The sequence below is a fragment of the Zootoca vivipara genome, chromosome 3 (genome assembly GCF_965207765.1).
Source record: "Zootoca vivipara chromosome 3, rZooViv2.hap1.1, whole genome shotgun sequence".
Lineage (NCBI taxonomy): Eukaryota > Metazoa > Chordata > Lepidosauria > Squamata > Lacertidae > Zootoca > Zootoca vivipara.
The window spans coordinates 93,003,890-93,017,676 of NC_142586.1; the positions used below are offsets into that span (position 1 = coordinate 93,003,890).

Consider the following 13,787-nt stretch of genomic DNA (forward strand, 5'->3'; position numbering starts at 1 on the left):
ACTTTGGAAAGCAACACACAGAGAAGGTGACTGATTTGTAAATATCTGTTGATGGCTGAGATGTTTGCATCTTTTGTGCACTATGATATTTAAAAATACAGTAGCACCTTGGCTTACATTACCCTTGGGTAACGTAAACTTCGGGTTGTGAAAGCAGCAAACTCAGAAGTGTTTAGCTGCGCACACATGCTCAGAAGTGCTCTACCGCTCCGCGCACATGCTCAGAAGCGGTCTGCCACCACGCACGCATGCGCAGAAGCGGTCCCTCCAGTTGCGGAAACCTTGGGATCCGACTGAAGCTCCGGAACGGATCCCCTCTGCAACCGGAGGTACCACTGTATTTCAGAACTAGCAGGTGACAAAATATTTAAAAAAGACTTGTGCAAAATAAGCCAATTGCAGGGGTACAGAAAATACCAGATGAAAGTCTGGAGCGGCGTGAGGCATGTCCATACATCCCTATATATGGCTGTTCCATTCAAGGCCCAAGAATTATTATAGTTGTGTAATTAACAATATATATATATATTTTAAAAAATAATTTTTATTAATTTTACAAACAAAACTAAACAAACAAAACTAAACTAAACAAACTACACAAACATACATACAATATAACACTGTCCCTTCGTTTTCCCTCCACCCACTGGTTCACCTCTGCCACCAGTGAAGCCCGTGTGCTTTGAGAACCAAAGGGGTCCATTGTAAGTTGGGTTTAGCCTCCCCCTTCCCTCCTCCCCCCTCTTCCCCCCCCTGCCACTGAAAGGACAGGAGTGGAGGAGCTCTGAGGATTGGTTTCCCCCAGCTCATTCATAAGTATACATTGACAAATACAAACATAATAGGGGAGAATTTTAACTCCCCAATTCTTATTACCTTAACCTTATACTTGTGACTTCCTCGATAGTCTTCCTCCTGGTTTTCCTTAAACAAAATCTAAAATTTATGGCGGGTTTTCTATTTCAGTTTAAAATCCTTTTCTTATAATATTAACTCAACCCTCCTCCTTTTCCATGCTGCCCTCCCACAGACCCCCTCCTGCCACAAGAGGAACCTGTGGGGCACAGCATTTCCAAGGTTCCATTATATCCCCTCCTCACCCCTCTGAGCACCCCCTGCCACTGAGTAACTCAGAGTAAGGAAAGGAGAGTAGACAGCTTTCTGCCTAAACCTAACTTAACTTACAAAAATTTACATTAACTTAAATTCTTTCCTAAGCTGTTCTTATAAGTAATTAACAATATTTTGCAACCCTTAGAAGCATTCATTTTCTGCTGCTCCTCGGATGAAGTCATCGTGCAAATGTTTCTCCTTAACTGGGAAGAATGATAAGTTAGTGGTAGTACATCTGCCTTGCAACCATAAGATACCTTAACCCCAGGTGCTGGGAATTAAAAGAAGTATCTTAGGCAGCAGAGCTAAAAAAAAAAACCACCTGTTTGAATCCCAGAGAGCAGTTGCTAGGTAGAGGCTAACAATGGTGTGGCTTGGTGTAGGGAAGACTCCAGGAAAAATGGTTTGGGGGAACAATGTGGTAGAAAACTCCATTATAGTGGAAGCAAAGACCTTAATACATTATGTCTGAAAGTTGTTGTTGTTGTTTAGTTGTTTAGTCATGTCCGACTCTTTGTGACCCCATGGACCAGAGTACGCCAGGCACTCCTTCGGCAGTTTGGTCAGACTCATGTTGCCAGGCCCAAACAGAGGGTGGGCCATATGGGCCATTTGGCCCGGGCCTCCGATTCCAAAGGGGGCCTCAGTCAGGCTCACTTTTCTTATCTCAGCCTTTTGTACCGCAGCTTCCTTTCTTGATTAGCTCCTGAACCCCAGAGACAAAGGCACAGGGCAGACTCACATAAACAAAGGCACAAGGCAGACTCATGTAAACAAATCCCAAAATCCCTTGCAGAATCCCAAAAATTTCCACCACCACACCAACACAGGGTAGGTGGGCTTACCTGGCTGGTTGCCACCCATCTTTCTATAGCTGGGGGTGGGGCAAAGGTTCATGAAGGGCTTTTCGGCCCAAGCTCATCTTTGTTTTCTTAGCAGCTATACTGCTCTTGGTCTTCACTAGGTAAGTGTTTCTTACCTAATTCTGGGCCTGGGATGCGACCTGCTGGGCATCCTGAGGGTGCTGGGGGCTGGCTCCGGGCAGTTGTGAAGGCCTTGGAGGCCTCCCATGGCCTGTAGGCCGATTGCAGAGCCTCTGCAGGCCCGGGGGAGGTTGGGGCTTGCCTCTGGGAGGCTGCAAGGCTTCGGAGGCCGATCGCGCCCTACAGGCCCATCGCGGAGCCTCCGCAGGTCAGGTGGAAGTCAGGGCTTGCCTCTGGGAGGCTGCAAGGCTTCAGAGGTCGATCGCGGCCTACAGGCCCATTGCGGAGCCTCCGCAGGTCTGGGGGAGGTTGAGGCTTGCCTCTGGGAGGCTGCAAGGCTTTGGAGGCCGATTGCGGCCTACAGGCCCATCGCGGAGCCTCCGCAAGCCTGGCAGAGGTTGGGGCTTGGCTTCGGAAGGCGGCAAGGCCTCAGAAAGCTCAGGAAACTCACTTCCAGGTTGAAATCTCAAAGAGCAAGCTGCTAGGATCTGGCAATGCAAATGGTATCACAAGCCAGGGCATCCCCAGATCAGGCATCTCCAAACTGCGGCCCTCCAGATGTTTTGGCCTACAACTCCCATGATCCCTAGCTAACAGGACCAGTGGTCAGGGAAGTTGGGAATTGTAGTCCAAAACATCTGGAGGGCCAAAGTTTGGGGATGCCTGTTCTAGATCATGGGTAGGCAAACTAAGGCCCGGGGTCCGGATCCGGCCCGATCGCCTTCTAAATCCGGCCTGTGGATGATCTGGGAATCAGCTTGTTTTTACAAGGGTAGAATGTATCCTTTTATTTAAAATGCATCTCTGCGTTATTTGTGGGGCCTGCCTAGGTTTTTTTTTTAATACAGTGGTACCTCGACTTACAAAGGCGATCCGTTCCGCGGCGCTCTTCGTAAGTTGAAACCTTTGGATGTCGAAGCGTCCATTTTGCGCATGCGTGAAGCGCGATTTTGCGCTTTGCGCAGACCGCGCACTCCGCTTCTGCGTGCAGTGAAAATACTTCCGGGTTTGCCGACTTCGTAAGTCGAAACCTTCAGAAGTCGAGGTGCCACTGTATATGAGTACATGTGTGGTTTTATTGAAAATGCATCTCTGGGTTATTTGTGGTGCATAGGAATTCATTCATTCCCCCCCTCCCCCCCCAAATATAGTCAGCATAACTTATTTGTCAGCATAACTTTTGTAAAAATTATTTATATACTTACTTATTTATAAGACTTCAGTGATCCCCAGGGGGGGGAGGGGGGCCACATTATCTACCTGGCCCGGGCCTCTGCCTGGCTCTGCAAGGGCCTGCATGTTGCTAGCTTCGAGAACACTGTCCAACCATCTCGTCCTCTGTCGTCCCCTTCTCCCTAGTGCCCTCAGTCTTTCTCAACATCAAGGTCTTTTCCAGGGAGTCTTCTCTTCTCACAAGGTGGCCAAAGTATTGGAGCCTCAGCTTCAGGATCTGTCCTTCCAGTGAGCACTCAGTTAGGGTGGGGCAAATTTGAGAAATGGGGAAGGGCGCACCCACTACCAGAAACTTGTGCCCCTCCAGATGTTGCTGGATTTCAGCTGAGCTCCCATCAGCCCCTGCTAGTAGGGTTGATAGGAGTTATAATCCAACAACAGCTGCAAGGCCACAGGTTCCTCATCCCTGCCTTAGAAAATCTCTGGCTCAGTATAAGGCAATTTAATAAAACCTGCCTAAACTAAGCAAATATATGAATCATGGCATAACTGTGGGTCAGTCTCCCATCTCTGCAAAGGGCATTCTGAACCATGCTTCCTTTCCCTTCATTTTATCATTATTGACAGTGACATGTCCCACTATGAAGTATTAGCTGGTCTCAGAAAAGAAAGAATTTAGCCCTCTCTTCATTTCTCTCAGAACCTTTTTTGCTTGGACTATGGCCTTGCACTTAAAATGAACTCACAGTTCCTTCTTGAACAAGACATTTCCTTTCTTCCTCCTTCCTAATCCCAAGAAGCCTAAAGATAGGGTGAGAGGGGAGCTGGAAACACTTTAAACAAGAGTGATCCAGCACAACAAAGTGAATTGTGCTGCTTTGTGAACAAAAACATCTTAAGACATTTTCTAATGTGCACGACAGGGACTTAACGCTACAAATATGCGGAGCTGACCCTAGCCGGGCAGCATTACTGCAGTTGTATTTTCTTCTTCTTCTGAAACAGGACTATTATTATTATTATTATTATTATTATTATTATTAAGTTATCGAAACTTTGAAAAAAAGTCTGCATCAAACATTTGATTTTCCTATATATCCTTTTCATTGAAAAATACAGATTTATTTATGCCTTTGTACAAAATCTCAAAGGCCTCCACTTAAGAATGAATTTTTTCATGTACCTTTTGGTAGGCCTGATATACAAGGTGTTCCAAGCACTAAAAAACTGTTCTAAAAATCTATCCTAAAGAATCCATTGCCAAAGTACATAACTGTCCAAGCTGATCAACATTCAGCAGCTACATCTTGAAATTCCGAATATGAGAATGGAATAGATAACAACAGGGTTGTGTCTAGGTTTCAGGAGGCCCCGGGCAAAGTGCCCTCTGGCTTCCCTTCCTCTGGGCTTGTCTCCAAGCACTGCCAGGTAGCTGGGTTCTGACATTTTATTTTCCCACAATGCCCCAAAGCAATGCTATAGTAGAAGGCATTTGGGAAAGGGGGGGGGTGATTGTATTCAGTGTAGCGCTAAGGAGATCATCCCATCAGTGCAAGCATTTCTGGATCACGTTCACAACCCGAGCGCCCACTGTATGTATATTAGGAAAATGTGCATTTAAATGTTGATGAATTTTCACGAGGCGTTTTAAATAAACAATCTGATGTGGAAATGTGGCAGACTGAGCATAAGATTGCAAAACGGAGAACTGAAATTGACAGTTCTGTCCATCACTATCTTTCTTGGCAGTCCTATACTGGTGGGGCTTACTTTTGAGTAGACATGCATAGGATTTAACTGTACAATACCATACTCCAATACTTTGACTTTCTGAAGGACTGCCTGCTTTCCACACTACTCATGAGCTGCGGTTTTCTTGTTCTCGGCTTGTGGTTTTTGCAGAGGACAGTCATGATGGAACTAACAAGTGGTGTATTGAACAAACAAGGAAGGGAAGACATTCATTGATTCCAATTGTCTGTCATGAATATCACCAGGAAACGTTCCTATGAATATTATCAAGGCATGTTTCATCCCCTAATTGATCTTTCAGAAAGATCAAATTAATATCTTGTCTAACTATGATGAGCCTTATCAATTGAGTGATTGCCAATGTTAAAGGGGGGGTGGAGAGGAGAGGATTAATTTTTTCTGTCCTTATTAGCTTAAAGTACTTATGGCCTAAAATCAATCAGATCATAGACTGAACAATGGTATTTTTGGCAAAACTATCAGTCAGGATTTAGCTGTTGCAATATTATACTATACAGATTTGTGTGTGGGAAAAACATAATATAATATAAGCTTGTAAAGCCAAACATTCACATGTTTAAACAATTATCTCCTAGATGAACAGAGGCACACTACTTTGGTTGAGGAAAATGTAAATGCACTTTATTTTTCCATGGTTACGCCCCCTCCCCACTCCAAGAGATGTCACACATTTCATTGAAGCTCTTTTGGCTATGCAAAAATCATTAGCAATTTTCCCAAAAGACAATCTCCTACAAGTTTCGAATTTCCTTTTTGGGCAAAATCCAACAGCAAGCTAGAGATGTGCAGGACCCCCCCCCCCGGAATTTATCTAGCCAACTTTTCTTTTTGCCTTGCGTTGAAACACCTCAGAAGCTGAGATGAGGAAATACCTCCAAATTGGCAAAATTTCAGTTCAATTATAGCCTTTAAGGATCTTAGAGCTACAGTGGTACCTCGCAAGACGAATGCCCTGGGTGACTCGCAAGACGAATTCGTTTTGCAAAAAATTCATCTTGCGAATCGCGGTTTCCCATAGGAATGCATTGAAATTTAATTAATGTGTTCCTATGGGCAAAAAAAGAAATTTCAATGCATTCCTATGGGAAACCGTGATCCGCAAGACGAATTTTACGCAAAACGAATTGACTCGCGGAACGAAAGGCAGCACTGTATTTGTTTTACTTTCCTTTACTATACTGTTCTCAAACTGTACAGTAATGATAAAAAAATAGTTTGAAGCAACTAGCCTCCTAGATATAACAATCTCCTGAGTATATTGGCATCTTGAATGACATGGGATCATGTTTATTTCTATATTAGTCTTCCATTTTTTCCACATTACTCATGTTCTTTTTTTGATGTGCTCAGGAGGAATTTATGTGATGTGACCTCTTGATCCTTAATGTAAACTGACAAATTTATTGTAACCTTATATATTGATGCAAAGCAAATAACTAAATTCAGAATGCTAGTGTTAGCATAACTACTAGAATGAAGAAGTATAGGCAATAAAATTCAGGGCAGGCGTTTAATTTATTAAACTGCAACACTTGTTCTATCAGCATTTTATTTTAAAGGTAGACTTTACCTTTAAAAAGAGACTGGGAAGATAGTAAAATCATTAAGTTCTTTTATGTATTTCTAAACAGGGATGGCTTGCAATTGGTGTGGTCTGTTCATTTGGATCAAAGAGATGTCATATTTTAAATTTAATAGAGAACATAAATGGAGGAGCTTGTAATCAAGAAAGCTTGATTTTTTAAAAAATTGCTGATGGAAAGCCCTTTATTGGCATGTGAACATATCTCTTTAGGCTGGTTAATTACTACCATGTGGAATAAGAGAAGGTTAGTTCATTGGCTAAAAGCAGATATGCTTTTAATTTAAATAATTATGTACCGACTTTGGCCTGTTCATTCCACTTGCTCATCTCACAAGGTAAGCAGTTAGATTTTATAGCACTGGATAGTAATCGATGTTGAGGGGCCTTCTGTATTGATCTAACCAAAGTCTTTGATCTAGTAATCACCAACTATCACTATCCTCCAGGCTCACCGCTATAGTATTACTATTCCCTGTTTTTTTAAAATGTGCAAAATTACAGAGAAATGACCAGGCACTGAAATGGAGAAAGAGAGAGTTGATTAGCCACCAGGGCACAGCAATTTCAACTTTTAAAAACAGAATTATGTAAAATAATGTGTAGCACTTACACCAATCAAAACAGAACACAAAAAAGACATCAACAAGGTAGTCATGTGCACAACAATATACCGGTAATATAGTTGAATAATTGTTTATTGACTAAGTGGTGAATTTTTGAGCCATTCTTGAAAATATGTGGTGAAGTCATTCAGGGTGGACAACTTTTGAGCCTGGGGGCTGCATGCCATTAGGGGTCACATACTGGCTGTGAGCTGGGCCAGAGCCTACAGTAGGAGGGTTTGAGCTTCTCTCCTCCCCACCATAGCTGCCAAGTTTTCCCTTTTCTCGTGAGGAAGCCTATTCAGCATAAGGGAAAATCCCTTAAAAGGGGGGATAACTTGGCAGCTATGCTCCCCACTCACCCTCACAACTCTTAACTCAGCCCATGGGCACTGGCAGATTCAAAATGCCTTCTTTGTCTCCACCTTCTTCCTGATGGTTGACCATAGGAACCTATGAAGCATGTGCAGATAGGTGTCTTCTGCAGTTGTTCCCAGTGGTGTATTAGCTGGGCTGTGGGGAAGGTGTACTCTTATCATATACCTCCCCCATTCTCACTGCCCAGCTAATTTGGCACTGGGAAGAGGTGAAAGGTTTTTGATATGCCCCTCAGCAATTTCCAGCACCAAATAACTGGAGAGAGGGGAGGAGCCTGTGGGCCAGAAGCAGTCTGGAAGTGTGAAGGCCATGTAAAATGCAGTCATGGTCTCTCATCTTGCCCTCGGCTCATCTGGCCACCTGCCCTTCAGAGAAATACTTTTGAAGTACTGGATCTAGAAATGCAGCTGCTTTATGAGTTTCCCTTCAGGTCCTCTAGAATCAGGGCAGGTGCACTATGCTTGGGTTATGCTTCCCAAAGCATACCTGCTGTTCTTCAAATGGAATGACTCTTTATATTTTTGAAAGTGCATTTGGATCCAGCAGAGGCCATCACTCCATGAGCTGGATGCAGAATTGTGGGTTGCCAGTGGTGGAGGTGGGGCAAGTGTTGTGTCCCCCGTCCCGTGGAGCTCTGCTCTAAGCGGGGGGAGGGCACACAGAGTCCACACAGAGGGTCAGTGGAGGTCATCTCCAACAGACTCCTCACCCACTGCCTCTATCTCCCAGTGTACTAGCTAGACCAACCTGCCCACCACCATGCTTCAGCTGCCAGGGCTCCTTGCTGGAACCCCAGCCCCAGAGAATGCTGCTGTCCTCCTCCCACCTGCCTCTCTCCCTTCCCATCCCAGTGGAGCCTCTCGCCTCTCCTTGGTGGGGGGTGGAGGTGCCGCTAATGCCCCAGCCCTGAAGGCTTGACCCAGGCGCAGTTTGGCTTGCCATCTGTGACAAATTGAAGCACTTTTAAAATGTTTATTCCTGCCCGGCTGGCAAAGAGTTAACCCACCTCCAGCCTGACTGGCATAGAACTCTGATGGGGGCGGGACTGTGCCCGGTTTTAAAAAAGGAGGGAGAGTCGGTTTGGTCAGTTAGGAGGGAGAGGGAGGAGGGTGATGTGGTGTGGTGTTATGTGGTGGCTTGTATGAAGACAGTGAAGAGGCTAGGAAAACTTTAGTTAAATGTTTGACTGAGTTTATTTTGTACAACTGGAACAAAGCTAATTAATAAATGACACGTTAAAGAAACACTTATGTTTTTAACACAATAAAACTTCATCTCTGTTTTTGCCAAAAAGAGGTCCGTCTTTATTTTTCCAGCGAGGTACCAGGACTCACAACCGTGGTGGCTCAAGAGAGGGCAAAACTCACCTCAGGCAGGGAGGTGGCAGTTTGTGTCCTGAAGTTACATGGAGGAGGCTTAGAAGGGTAACCTGAGGTGCCAAGAAGTTGCCAGAGTGCATAGGGCAAACTTTTACAGTGGGGAAATCCAACTGAGGGAGACCCTTTACTGGAGGCAAGAGGTTATTCCTGGGGGACAGCCTAGAGTTTCTTAAGGTACCAGGTCACGCAGGCTGGAAGGCTCTCCTTACTTAGAAACCCATTAGTAAAAGGGGTTTATTTTTGAGGCGGCAGGACCAGAGGGTGGGTGTTTTCCCCTCTGGATTCCTGTGTCGCAGTGATAGTAAGAGAGAGTGGGACACGGGTCGTCACATTTTTGGTGGCAGCGTCGTGATCGAAATTCAAAGCTCACGCGCCTAGTTTGGTTTGAGTCTGTCAGGATTTTCCTGTGAGGAAAATGACTCACGTAAGAAAACCCAGAGAGGCAAAAGGAGATGAAAGAACGGAAGGGGCTGAGGGAAGCCCAGGTTCTGAGGTAGAACTGATGAAACTACGAATTGAGATGGCCCGAATTGAAGTTGAGAGGGAAAAGATAGCATCTGAAAGTGAGAGAGAAAAAGCTAGGATTGAAGCTGAAAGTGAGAGAGAAAAAGCTAGAATTGAAGCTGAGGAGAGAATGCAGTCCGAGAGGTTAAGGGTTCAATTAGAACAGGACAGAATGAAGCTTGAAGAGATACGTTTGCGATCAGAATTAACTAGTAGCCCAGTTAATAATGATAGTATCGCAATTAATTTAAAAAGGTTCCCCAAATTTGGAAAAGACGATAATGTCGAATCGTTTCTATTTACCTTCGAACGCGTTTGTGTGGAATTTCAAATACCTGAGGAGAACTGGATGCTTTATTTAAGACCTCAAATTTGTGGGATACTAAGTGAAATTTATGCTGACCTGAGGGAAGAAGAGCTGTCATGTTACCAAGTGTTTAAGCAAAGGGTCAGGGTTCGATGTGGGCTCACGGCTGAACAAAGCAGAAAGGCTTTTCGTGAGGCAAAAAAGGAACATAAAGAGACTTATGCCCAACTAGCTAGCCGCTTAGATAAATTACTTGACAGATGGATTCAAGGGAGTGGAGTGAAGAACTTTGATGAGTTAAAACAATTAATTTGTTTAGAACAATTTTTTAAGCAAATCCCTAGCAATTTACGTTGGTTCTTGAGGGATAAAAAACTGAAAACTGTGGCAGAGGTTGCCGAGGTCTTAGATGAACTACAAGGAGATTTCAATGAAATAGCATTCCCAAAACACTCACAGAAGGGTAATCCATGGAGAAACAGAGAAAATAAAGACAGGCAAGAAAATTTTCCTGTCAGGGAATCAGTTTCTGACAAGACAGGGTCTAAGAAAATCACTTGTTTTTTCTGTAATCGTGAGGGCCATGTACGTGCCAGGTGCCCCCTGCTGGTTAAGTCGCAAACTACACCTACTGCAGCTAAACAAATAAAACTGATAACGCAGTCACAGGAAAATAGCTCGCCTCAGACAGAAGGCTCAGAGAAAGCAGACAGTGCAGCTGAGACTACTTCTAAGGTCTTGCAGGTCTGGAGGGCTGAGCAGGAGTGCAACCAAGATTACATGGAGCCAATTGAATTAAATGGTCAGTCTTGTTTAGGTTTGAGGGACACAGGAGCAGAAGTCTCACTTGTCAAATCACAATTTGTTCCAAAGGAGCAGTACCTCAAGGGTCAGACCTATAGTTTAAAAGGCATATGGGGCCCACATTTTGAAGTACCATTAGCTGAAGTTGATATTACCTACAAAGGATTTTGTGGCAAGTGGAGAGTAGGAATCCTAAATGAATTGGAGGTACCCTTTTTAATAGGGAATGACCTAGCTAGTCAGAAGCACCGTATTCAAGTGATAACTAGGTCACAGTCTCAAGTCACTGAGAGTAATCCTCCTGCAGTTATAGAGTCACCCATAGAGCCTGGTGAGGATGAAGGGTTGATTAGCGTGCCAGTGGTCCAGGAGCACGGTGCCCAATTCTTGAGTGATCAAAAAGAGGATGAAACTATAAAAGAGCTGTGGGGTAAAGCACAAAGTCCTACTGCAGAAGTAACTGTGGAGAACCCCTGCTTATTTACCACCATTGAGGGAAGACTGTATAGAATTTCTAGGAGGAGGAAAACTGCTGCTGTTTGGGAAAGGAAGAAACAGTTAGTGTTGCCAAGAGCTTACCGGTTGCAAGTGCTACAAATGGCACACGACGCACCCTCAGCAGCGCATCTAGGCATTAGAAAGACTAGTGATAGAATCCAAGCAAGATTTTACTGGCCTGGTATGGGCAAAGACATCAAAGAGTATTGCAAGTCCTGTGTGATCTGCCAAAAAGCAGGCAAAAGAGCGGACAAAACGCGAGGCTTGTTACAGTCTATTCCTGTAATTACTGAGCCCTTTTCCAGAGTAGGAGTGGACATCCTCGGGCCTATCTCCAGAGTTACAAAAAGGGGGAATAAATTTATTTTATGCCTCGTGGATTATGCTACGCGCTATCCAGAAGCAATACCTCTAAAGGACATTGATTCCAAGACTGTAGCAAAAGCCCTCATGTCGGTGTTCTTAAGGCTGGGATTCCCCAAAGAAATTATAACAGATTTAGGGACATCCTTCACGTCCAAGACCATGGAAGAGCTTTTAACTCTTTGTGGGATTAAGCATGTTAAAACTACGGCTTATCATCCGCAGTCGAATGGCTTGACGGAGAAATTTAATTCGACCCTGAGCCGGATGCTAAAAACCTATTTCATCAATCATCCTAACGACTGGGATGAGAGGCTGCAACACTTCCTATTTGGTTATCGCGAAGTGCCGCAGGAGAGCACAGGGTTCAGTCCTTTTGAACTCCTATTTGGACGACAGCCACGAGGACCCCTAGACTTGATGAAAGCAGCGTGGTCAGGGGAGGAGCAGATCGACAGCCCTGATGTTGTGACATATCTACAGGAGCTGCAGAGCGACCTCCAAGAGTTACGGGAGCAAGCTGCTCACAACTTGCAGCAGGCACAGCGTCGACAGAAGCAGTGGTATGATGCACACGCAAGAGACAGAACTTTCCAGCCCGGTGACAGTGTGCTCGTGTTAAGAACAAGACGTCGAAAGAAGTTGGAGATGTCGTGGGACGGTCCCTTCAAAGTGGTCGAGAGGATATCTGCGGTGAACTATTTGGTAGAGTTAGATGGGGAAGGGAACCGATGTAAAAACTTTCATGTAAATTTACTTAAGCCTTATTTTGACAGAAATAAGTTGGTGTTACAAGTAAAGGGGAAGATGACACAAGGAATTCATTTAACTGGGTGGGGAGAACTGAGTAAGGGCACAACTCTAGCAGAGGTGTCATTCGATGAAGGTCTGACCCCAGAGCAAAAGGAGCAGTTAAAAATAGTCCTTGCTCAGTTTGCTCAGATCTTCTCAAACATCCCAGGGAGGACCAGCCTAGCAACTCATAAAATAGATACGGGGGAAGCAAAACCCATAGCTACCCCCCCTTACAGGGTGACGGGAGAGCATGCCGACTTGGTCTCTTCAGAGATCAGGGAGATGCTTGCACTGGGATTGATTGAGCCCTCTTACAGCCCCTGGTCATCGCCCCTGCTCTTGGTCAGGAAGTCAGACAATACCTTTCGTCCCTGTGTGGACTTCAGAAAGTTGAACCAGGTGACCGTGCCGGACGTTTACCCCATGCCACGGGTGGACGACTTGGTTGAGACCATAGGAAAAGCGAATTATATATCTACACTTGACTTAACAAAAGGGTACTGGCAAGTGGAAATGGATCCCTTAGATAAGCCCAAAACCGCTTTCATCACTAGAGATGGGTTGTTTGAATTTAAAGTGTTGCCTTTTGGGTTAAAGAACGCGGCAGCCACGTTCCAGCGACTCATCGATAGGATGCTAAGGGGTCTGAAAACGTTCGCCCTTGCGTACATTGACGACATAGCGGTATTTAGCCCATCGGGGAGAGATCACTTACAACACCTAAGTGTGGTCTTCCAGAGGATAAAAGCGGCAGGTTTAACAGTAAAAGCGGCTAAGTGTCAGATGGGGAAAAGACAGGTAAAATACTTAGGCCATGTTCTCGGAGGGGGAGTGATCAGGCCAGATACTAACAAAGTGGAAGCCATCAGAAGCTGGCCGGCTCCCAAAACTAAGAAGCAGGTGCGTGCCTTTATAGGAGCGATAGGTTATTATAGGCGTTTTATCCCCCAGTTCAGCACTCACGCGGCTGTGTTGAGTGACTGTACAAAGAAAAGCCGCCCGGACAAGATTATCTGGACCACACAGTGTCAACAAGCTTTTGAACTTTTAAAGGCTGCTCTGATGACAGATCCCATTTTAAAAGCACCTGATTTCTTTTGCCCTTTTAATTTAATGACGGACGCTTCAGGTGTTGGTTTAGGTGCAGTGCTGGCACAGGAGGGAGAAGGAGGTTTTTTACACCCAGTGTTATATATCAGCCGGAAGCTATTAGAGAGGGAAAAGCACCTCTCTACCATAGAACTCGAATGCCTAGCGATTTTGTGGTCCGTAGGTAAACTGAAGCCTTACCTGTGGGGCCGAAAGTTTACCCTATATACCGATCACTCACCGCTGAAATGGCTAAACCAAATGAAGGGTAACAACAGCAAGTTAATCAGGTGGAGCATGCAGTTACAGGATTACACATTTGATGTCAAGCACATAAGTGGGAAGGAAAACATCATAGCGGACGCTTTATCCAGGTATTTTTGAGAGGTATAGAATGGTGCGAATTATTATATGAAATGTTGGGAACCCTAGCAGAACATT

General features: G+C 44.8%; 1 protein-coding gene across 1 annotated transcript in view; it reads left to right on the forward strand.

Annotated features, from left to right (window-relative positions):
- Positions 1 to 13,787, forward strand: part of USH2A (usherin) — a 455,954-nt gene that overhangs the window by 109,853 nt on the left and 332,314 nt on the right. The gene's annotated exons all lie outside the window — the stretch shown is intronic.